A 10,451-nucleotide genomic window follows, 5' to 3' on the forward strand; every position below is an offset into this window, starting at 1 on the left:
CATTATCTTCTAGGGCTTGTTATCTTTCATTTTTGGCACTCATAATACACTACTGTGTTGTGCTCAAGCTTCCTCATCTTCTTGAAGTTGTGTGTGCATTCCTGCAACCCTAATTCCAACAAGCATGTGGGAGGGGCCCACCCCCACATACTTGCAAAGTTTGGTGCTCATTGAAGCATGTTTGGTTTAATAATTAGCGCCCAATGCGGATCTTTCAAGTCTCTTGTTGGTGCTTAAGAGACCATGGAAAATCTGGGTCTTCCCCATACCATCATACCCAAACATGCTCTGATGGGGACCAAACTTTGCAAGCCTATGGGAGGGCCCATCCCCACATGCTTGCAAAGTTTGGTCATGATGATCGGAGCATATTTGGGTTAGTAGATAGTGACCGGATTCTTCAAGTCTCTTGGTGCTTAAGAGGCCATGGAAAATCTGGGTCTTCCACACACCATCGTACCCAAACATGCTCCCATGGGGACCAAACTTTGCAAGCATATGGGGGGGTCCCACCCCCATATGCTTGCAAAGTTTGGTCCCCACTATCAAAGCATGTTTGGGTTAGTAGTTAGCGCCCAATGCAGATTTTTCAAGTGTCTTGGTGCTTAAGAGGCCATGGCAAATCCGGGTCTTCCTTATACCATCGTACCCAAACATGCTCTGATGGGGACCAAACTTTGCAAGCATGTGGGGGGTACCCTTCCCCACATGCTTGCAAAGTTACGTCAAAATCAGAGCATGTTTGGATTAGTAATTAGCACCCAGTGCGGGTTTTTAAAGTCTCTTGGTGCCTAAGAGGCTAGTGCAGATTTTTCAACTCTCTTGGTGCTTAAGAGGCCATGGAAACTCCGAGTCTTTCCCATACCATCGTTTCCAAACATGCTCCTATGGGGACCAAACTTTGCAAGCATGTGGGGGGGCCACCTCCACATGCTTGAAAAGTTTGGTTATGATCGGAGCATGTTTGGGTTAGTAATTAGCACCCAGTATTGATTTTTCAACTCTCTTGGTGCTTAAGAGGCCGTGGAAAATCTCGGTCTTCTCCATACCATCGTACCCAATAATGCTCCAATGGGGACCAAAATTTGCAAGCATGTGGGAGGGCCTACCCCCACATGCTTGCAAAGTTTGGTCATGAACGGAGCATGTTTGGGTTAGTAATTAGCGCCCGGTGTGCGGATTCTTCAAGTCTTTTGATGCTTAAGAGGCCATGAAAAATCCGGGGCCTCCACACACCATCGTACCCAAACATGCTCCGATGGGGACCAGACTTTGCAGGCATGTGGGGGGGGCACTCCCACATGCTTGCAAAGTCTGGTCCCCATTGGAGCATGTTTGGGTTAGTCTCCTGGTGCTTAGGAGGATATGAAAAATCCGGGTCTTCCACATACCATCGTACCCAAACATGCTCCGATGGGGACCAAACTTTGCAAGCATGTGGGGGGGTCTCACCCCCACATCCTTGCAAAGTTTGGTTCCCATCGGAGCATGTTTGGGTTATTAATTAGCACCCAGTGCGGATATTTCAAGTCCCTTGGTGCTTAAGAGGCCATGTAAAATCCGGATCTTTCCCATACCAGCATACCCAAACATGCTCCGATGGGGACCAAACTTTGCAAGCATGTGGGAGGGGTACCTACCTCCACATGCTTGCAAAGTTCGGTCAAAATCAGAGCATCTTTGGGTTAGTAACTAGTGCATGATGCAGATTTTTATAGTCTCTTGGTGCCTAAGAAGCCATGGGAGATCCGGGTGTTCCCCATAGCATCGTTTCCAAACATGCTCCTATGGGGACCAAACTTTGCAAGCATGTGGGGGGGTTCACCCCCAGATGTTTGCAAAGTTTGGTCATGATCGGAGCATGTTTGGGTGAGTAATTAGTGCCCAGTATGCGGATTTTTCAAGTCTCTTGGCGCTTAAGAGGCCATGGAAAATCCGGGTCTTCCCCATACCATCGTACCCAAACAGCTCCGATGGGGACCAAACTTTGCAAGCATGTGGTGGGGCCCACCCCCACATGCTTGCAAAGCTTGTTCATAATCAAAGCATGTTTGGGTTAGAAATTGGCACCCACCAGTGTGCGGATTTTTCAAGTCTCTTGGTGCCTTAGAGCCCATGGAAAATCCGGCCCCCCCCCACATGCTTGCAATGTCTGGTCCCCATCGGAGCATGTTTGGGTACGATGGTGTGGAAGTCTCGGATTTTCCATTGCCTCTTAAGCACCAACAAGAGACTTGAAGAATCCGCACAAGAATCTGCACCGGGTGCTAATTACTAACCCAAACATGCTCCGTTCATGACCAAACTTTGCAAGCATATGGGGGTGGGCCCCCACATTCTTGCAAAGTTTAATCCCCATTGGAGCATGTTTGGGTACGATGGTATGGAGAAGACCCGGATTTTCCACGGCCTCTTAAAATAAGCACCAACAAGAGACTTGAAAAATCCGCACTGGGCACTAATTACTAAAACAAACATGCTCTAATGAGACTACAAAACTTTGCAAGTATGTGGGGTGTTGAAATATACAAGTGAATAGGGTGTGTGCGGGAACAAGCCCTTGGTTAGAGGCTGTAAAAGAGAATGTGTAAATGTGAAAGAACCTGTGAAAAGGTGAGAAGAATCTACTGGGAGAGAATAAAGGGTAGCATGAGAAGATTTCGGAAGTGTGGAGATATTCTAGGAGATCTTCTGGGAAAAGTGAAGAGGTGGAGAGAATCAAGCAAAAGAGGTGGAGTGAATCAAGGAGAAATCAGTGGGATTAGATGCTTGGATGTAAACTCGATAAATTGAGGCATTGGCCTAATGAGAATTTACTGGTTTTTGATTATCCATGCCTACATTAAGCTATTTGCTAATTACTACGTCTTAATTATTTGCTAATCACTTTGTTAATGATGTTGATTCTAGTATTTGATTATCCATGCCTACATTAAGCTATTTGCTAATTACTACGTCTTAATTATTTGCTAATCACTTTGTTAATGATGTTGATTCTAGTATTTGATCCACCATAGCTCATCACATTGCTCTAATTTCAACATGGTATCAGAGCCATGCCTAGAATCCATCAGGTTTATGATCCCATTATCTAATTAATTAGGATTAGTAGATAATTAGAAATTAATCAAATTTTTAGTTATTTTTCAACTCACCTCTGTATCCCCAGCTGGTGGAGGAGCTCTAGCTCTTTGCACACTCAACCATTGCCCAAACCCTTCTAGCCCAAGATAGCCAACACCCATAGGAGCTCCAGCCAAGCTAATCACAAGCGCAAACCGCTGTCGCATAAGAAAGAAATTGCGATTTTCTGCAGCGCAGGTTTTTCTGATGAATTTACAGATCCATATAACTTCAGATTGCAATTCAGAGTTGGTTTGATACTCCAACCATTTCGTACAAATTGGTTACCCTTGATTTAATGTAATTTCTTGTAAAATTATGCTAATAAATTTGTGATAATCATCATTTTGCATTTAACCCTTGGTTAATGCCTGTAAATCTCACTCAAATTCAAGATTATTCACAGCCAAAGTTGCATTTGGGAATGTGCATAAGAATGCATGCTATACGCATTATGTATTGGGCACATTACATCAGTGTAAATATGGGATCAGAGACAATGGCCTTGTCCAGAATAAGGCAAGAGGAGGTAAGACCTCCGGCATAAATTTGGGTTTGCATTGCATAATGATACAAGATAAACATCAAAAGTCCAAAAGAACTGTCAGCAAAATGGTTAAACATGTTGCTCACATGGAGCAAGAAGACCTGACGGACAAGCTCATGGCCCTAGCCACCATGAAAGAAGAAGAACATGTCCTTCCAAGAAGAAGATCCACACCGAGAAGAAGGAAGCATTGAAGGAAGACATGGACACGAGAAGAGAAGCTGCCCCAAGAAGACTGAAAGAAGAGATGGACGCGTGAAGAGAAGCTGCCACCACGACAAGAAGACTGAAGACAAGAGAAGATGTGAGGCTCGAAAAAGTGAGGAGCCATGTGAAAATCTCTGAGAGAAAGAGAGAGAGAGACCCCACAACCCAATGTAACCTGCCCCAACAAAGTAAAACCACCTCTGAGCCACCGATGATACTGATGATGTAGGCCACGTGTAAGATAGATGTATGTGTGAGCACTTTAGTCAAGGTAGTGGGTGTCAGGCGTTTTTCTGAGAGGTGTTTTGGGCTTGTGTACATATGGATGCATGGCATGTGTGAAGGTTTTGCTTTTGAGGGCGTTGCTGCCAGGTGTACAGGGTGGACGGTTTTGTTTTGAGCTTGTGCAGGCCTGCTGTCCAGAGCGTGTCTACTGGAGGTCCGTTGAAGATGACATCAGCCACTTGATGGCTCTGAATTTGTGTACGCGTCCCAAGTACAGTGGGCACTGGAAGCTGCATTTGAAGAGTATGTGGAGCATGGGAGCATTTAAGGTTGAAGGGGCCAAGGTTGCCTTAAATCCTTGAGCTTTGGTGTGAAATGGAAAGCATTGTGTGGCTTCTAGGCTTTAGGGAAAAGAAAAAAAATAAAAAAATGATATAATAACGTGGCCAATTTGTGGAAAGGCCACATGGCTGTTTGCGCTGCTGCCAGCGAAGGGCCTCTGGAAGTTTGCCGACACGTGAAGCGAAGAGCTGGCGAGTGCGGGTGATGCGCAGCTGCAAACGAAAAGGAGAGGAGGCGGCCTTGTTTGTGGGGCTTTGGGATTCGCAGTGGAAAAAAACAGGGAGTCATCGCCCTGGAGAGAAGCTGCAACAGCAGAGCGGGACAGGCTGGCGGCGTGGACGAGAACGTCCCTGGTTTAGAGGTGTTGGCGGTGGTTGGAGCCCCCTGTGGCAACCACGTGGTCGTGGGTTCGTGTGAGGTTGGTATAGCTACTACTGCTGCTGGCGACAGTGGAGAGCAGTAGCAAAAAGGCGCCGAGCGTGGAGACGCAAGACAGGCGTGAGAGCAGTTTGGGCGCAGCTTCTGCAGCCATACACAGAAGGAGGCTGCCTTTGGGCTGGTTGGCGCAGTGGCTGGCGCAGAGGACTGGTGTTGAAGCCGACGGGCTGGTGAGCGTGGAAGGCATGCGTAAGTGGAAAGCAGTGGCTGGCGCAGAGCTACTGGGAGGCCACCTTTGAGGTGTTGGCACAACAGGGGGTGCAGCTGCTGAAGGTCAGGCGAATGGTGGAAGCCGCTTTGGGCTTTCGACAAGTGAGAGAAGCTGGATGCCTAGGAGACAGGGTTGTGGACAAGTGATCGTGCAGAGGCTGGTGGGGCTGATAGCACGTCAAAGAGAGAGACAAGGGACAGGTGAATGCAGTGTGGGCCACGTAGGTGAAGCCGACAGTGGACAGCGTGAACGGGTGTCGATTGGAAGAGGGGACAGTGTGGCTGCTTAGCTGATGGGGGTTAGTGTTTCCAAGTTTGGGAGGTGAAGGGCTATAGAGGCAGTGGTTCTTTCTTCTTTTTTTCACCTCACATTCTTCTGGTGCCCCCACTGAGCTCTGGTGTTGTTCTTTGCCTAGAAGGGCGTATGTTCCACTGAGGAGAGCTCAGGGATTGTCACAGGTTTTCAGGATGTGGTCTTATCGTGAATTTCATGGGCAGGAAGGGTGAAGATGTGGTTGACTTTTTGGAGCAAATGGAGTTGGCATGCATTAGCAATCATGTGACGGATGAAGAGCAGGTTTTGAAGCTGATAAAGATTTTCTTGAAGGGAGATGCCCGAAGCTAGCTTAAGGATTTTGAAGCACAGGATGCGGCATGTAAGCTACATGGTGTTTTGACCTTAGACAGATTGAAAGAAGGCCTTTTGGAGTGTTTTCAGCAAGCGGAGGATTCTAGTGTGCTTTGGTAGGAGTTGAGCATCTTGAAGCAGGTCCACGGGCAATCACTGGATTATTTTGTGCAGGTATTTACATGTTTGTGGGGTAAGTGGTGTATGACATTGAAGCAAGAAGTTCCTCCTATGTTTTTGAAAAAGAGTTTGTTTATTGATGGTTTGTTACCCCATTTGAAGGTCAGGGTTGAGTTAAAGAATCCCAAGTCATTTGATGATGCAATTAGGGTTGCTAGGGAAAAGGAAGGCAAGATTTTGAAGCAGATGGAGATCGGTATTTATCCGTATGAAGGTGTTGTGTCTGCAAGGGATATGCAGGTAAATTTGGTTGAGGTGGATAAGAGTCCTATGCAAAGTTTGATTAGACAGGAGCCTCAAAGGCCTATACAGGTGCAAAGGGGGATGTTCTATATGCCTTCTGATTTTTTTCCAAAGTCATTAAAGCAGGTGAAGGTGGATGAGAAGATTGATGATGCGATTGAAGCTAAGGATGTGCAGGTTGAAAAGCAAGATAAGAAGTTGCCAGTGGATTCTTCTTTGGATTTGGACGTCGTGGCTGTACAGGACAGTGAGTTGGAAGGCTCTATTGGAGATCATTTGGATCTAGATGACATGCATGCACATGGAAGCAAAGGGGATGATGCCTTGGGATTGGCTGATGACAAGAAGGAAGAGGAGCTGGATACAGGATGCTTTGAGGATGATTCTTTGCCAAATTCTGCAAGGGAGGAGGATGGGGTAGAGACTTGTGATGAAGTGAAGATGGTTTGTGATGCGGATGTGGAGAGTATGGAGGAAGATCCTATCATTATGGATTTTCTTGGACAGCTTGATGATGGTATGGTACCTGCAATGAATGATGTGGATGTTTTTCCATTCGATGCATTATGTGCTGGGGAGTCTTTGGACGATGATACCAGGGGGGTTGGCAACATTCAAGAAGGTATGCTTGTAGATTTGGCTGATGAAGAGCGTTGTGATGAGGGTATTATGCCTGAGGATGATATATGGGAAGTTGCTGGCCTTGATGAACAGGAGCCAGAAATGGACATGGATGCAGATATGGTCGAGAGTGTAACAAAGGCTTCTTTGCGGGTTGCTGAAATGCTAAAGGCAAAGTGCATGGATGATAAGGATTCTGAACCACTTGAGCTGTATGGTTGTGAAGAGATGCCTGTTTTACAAGAGCTGGAAGTGCTTGTGGACACTGCTGTTGGAAAGGATGTGGATCTTTGTGTGCAGAAAGGTCAAGATGCTGGAACCTGGCCTTCATTGGTGTTGATGAATTGGATGCTGGATGCTGCAATGCCACAGGTTTTGAAGACAGGGAGGTTTGTTGTGGGTGAAGTGGACGTGGATGATTTTGTGGCACATATGGTTGGTGTTTGGTATGTAGTGATACAACCATTGTGTTTCACAGATATTGGGAAATGGGATGGTGATTTGCTGTTTCCTTTTGATCCTGGTGGGGATAGCTATTGGACTTTACCTTTTGCTGCTGAGCATGAATGCTCTAGCAGATGGGGGGGTTGGCAAAGTATGTCAGGCATTTTTCTGAGAGGTGTTTTGGGCTTGTGTACATATGGATGCATGGCATGTGTGAAGGTTTTGCTTTTGAGGGCGTTGCCAGGTGTACAAGGTGGATGGTTTTGTTTTGTGCTTGTGCAGGCCTGTCCGGAGCGTGTCTACTGGAGGTCCGCTGAAGATGACATCAGCCACTTGATGGCTCTGAATTTGTGTACGCGTCCCAAGTACAGTGGGCACTGGAAGCTGCATTTGAAGAGTATGTGGAGCATGGGAGCATTTAAGGTTGAAGGGGCCAAGGTTGCCTTAAATCCTTGAGCTTTGGTGTGAAATGGAAAGCATTGTGTGGCCATCTTCTAGGCTTTAGGGAAAAGAAAAAAAATAAAAAAATGATATAATAATGTGGCCAATTTGTGGAAAGGCCACATGGCTGTTTGCGCTGCTGCCAACGAAGGGCCTCTGGAAGTTTGCCGGCACGTGAAGCGAAGAGCTGGCAAGTGCGGGTGATGCGCAACTGCAAACAAAAAGGAGAGGAGGCGGCCTTGTTTGTGGGGCTTTGGGATTCGCAGTGGAAAAAAACAGGGAGTCGTCGCCCTGGAGAGAAGCTGCAGCTGCAGGACAGGCTGGCGGCGTGGATGAGAACATCCCTGGTTTAGAGGTGTTGGCAGTGGTTAGAGCCCCCTGTGGCAACCACGTGGTCGTGGGTTCGTGTGAGGTTGGTATAGCTGCTGCTGGCGACAGTGGAGAGCAGTAGCAAAAAGGCGCCGAGTGTGGAGACGCAAGACAAGCGTGAGAGCAGTTTGGGTGCAGCTGCAGCCATACACAGAGGGAGGCCGCCTTTGGGCTGGTTGGCGCAGTGGCTGGTGCAGAGGACTGGTGTTGAAGCCAACGGGCTAGTGAGCGTGGAGGGCACGCGTAAGTGGAAAGCAGTGGCCGGCGCAGAGCTACTGGGAGGCCACCTTTGAGGTGTTGGCACAACAGGGGGTGCAGCTGCTGAAGGGCAGGCGAATGGTGGAAGCCGCTTTGGGCTTTCGACAAGTGAGAGAAGCTGGGATGCGTAGGAGATAGGGCTGTGGACAAGTGATCGTGCAGAGGCTAGTGGGGCTGATAGCACGTCAAAGAGAAAGACAAGGGACAGGTGAATGTGGTGTGGGCCGCGTAGGTGAAGCCGACAGTGGACAGCGTGAACGGGTGCCGATTGGAAGAGGGGACAGTGTGGCTGCTTGGCTGGTGGGGCCGGTAGCATTGCAGAGGAAGTGGCTGACAGAGGATCAGCACAGATACAGAGAGAGAGAGAGAGAGATGATGGTGTAGCTGCTGTTGGCGAGACACACACAAAAGTAATGGGCTGCAGAGAGAGTTAAGGGTTAGCTGGTGGGGAGCCCTTTGAAGAGTGAGTGGCCGGGTTCTTTCTGGTGTGGTTGGCACAGCAGGCAGGCGAGAGGTTCGCGGTGATTGGGGATGTGGTGTATCCTCGGCATAGGTCTGAGTGTTTTGTTTATGGTTGTGTGAGTAAGGCTTCTGTGTCGAGAGAAGCTTGTATGAAGTGTTCACTGGGAATATATTGCTGGGTGTTTATCTTGGTCTATGGTGCCCCTGTTTAGCATGGGTTGGGTGGTGAATTGTGGAAAGTGTTCCAGCCGGTGGGTGGCTGGTTAGTGTTTCCAAGTTTGGGAGGTGAAGGGCTATAGAGGCAGTGGTTCTTTCTTCTTTTTTTCACCTCACAGCGGGCACTTGTAAGCCTTGGACACATAGAGAGAGAGTGTGTCAAGGACTATGAGTTTAGGGACTTGAGGCACTGGTCGCAGGCTATCAAGTAAGAGAGAAACTTGGTATAGGGTCCAGGTGTGCTAAGATAACTTGAGGGGAGGTGTGCTAGACACTAGTCGTCGCAGACTATCAAGTAAGAGGGAAACTTGGTACAGGGTCTAGGTGTTCTAGGAGTATTCACTTGAGGGGAGGTGTTGAAATATACAAGTGAATAGGGTGTGTGCGAGAACAAGCCCTTGGTTAGAGGCTGTAAAAGAGAATGTGTAAATGTGAAAGTACCTATGAAAAGGTGAGAAGAATCTACTAGGAGAGAATAAAGGGTAGCATGAGAAGATTTAGGAAGTGTGGAGATATTTTGGGAAAAGTGAAGAGGTGGAGAGAATCAAGCAAAAGAGGTGGAGTGAATCAAGGAGAAATCAGTGGGACTAGATGCTTGGATGTAAACTCTATAAATTGAGGCATTGGCATATTGAGAATTTGCTGGTTTTTGATTATCCATGCCTACATTAAGCTATTTGCTAAAATTATTACATCTTAATTATTTGCTAATCACTTTGTTAATGATGTTAATTCTATTTGATCCACCATAGCTCATCACATTGCTCTAATTTCAACATGGGGGTGGGCCCCCCCCCACATGCTTGCAAAGTTTGGTCCCCATCGGAGCATGTTTGGGTACGATGGTATGGGGAAGACCTGGATTATCAATGGCCTCTTAAACACACCAAGACTTGAAAAATCCACACCAGGCGCTAACTACTAACCCAAACATGCTCCAATCATGACCAAACTTCACAAGCATTTGGGGGTGGGCTCCCCCACATGGTTGTAAAATTTGGTCCCCATAGGAGCATCTTTGGAAATGATGGTATGGGGAACACGCGGATTTTCCATGGCCTCTTAGGCACCAAGAGACATGAAAAATCCGCACACCGGGTGCTAATTTCTAACCCAAACATTGTGACCAAACTTTGCAAGCATGTGGGGGAGGGTTCCACCACATGCTTGCAAAGTTTGGTTCGAGGATGTTTAGGTACGATGGTATGGGGAAGACTCGGATTTCCATGGCCTCTTAAACACCAAGAGACTTGAAAAATCCACACTCGGCGCGCTAATTACTAACCCAAACATGCTCCGATCATGAACAAACTTTGCAAGCATGTGGCCCCACATGGTTGCAAAGTTTTCTTCCCATTGGAGCATGTTTGGAAACGATGGTATGGGGAACACCCGGATTTCCATGGCCTCTTAGGCACCAGGAGACTTGAAAAATCCGCACATCGGGCGCTAATTTCTAACCCAAATATGCTTTGAGTGTGACCAAACTTTCTAAGC

This window comes from Cibotium barometz, chromosome 23 (assembly GCF_041138505.1).
Source record: "Cibotium barometz isolate CiBa-2024 chromosome 23, ASM4113850v1, whole genome shotgun sequence".
NCBI lineage: Eukaryota > Viridiplantae > Streptophyta > Polypodiopsida > Cyatheales > Cibotiaceae > Cibotium > Cibotium barometz.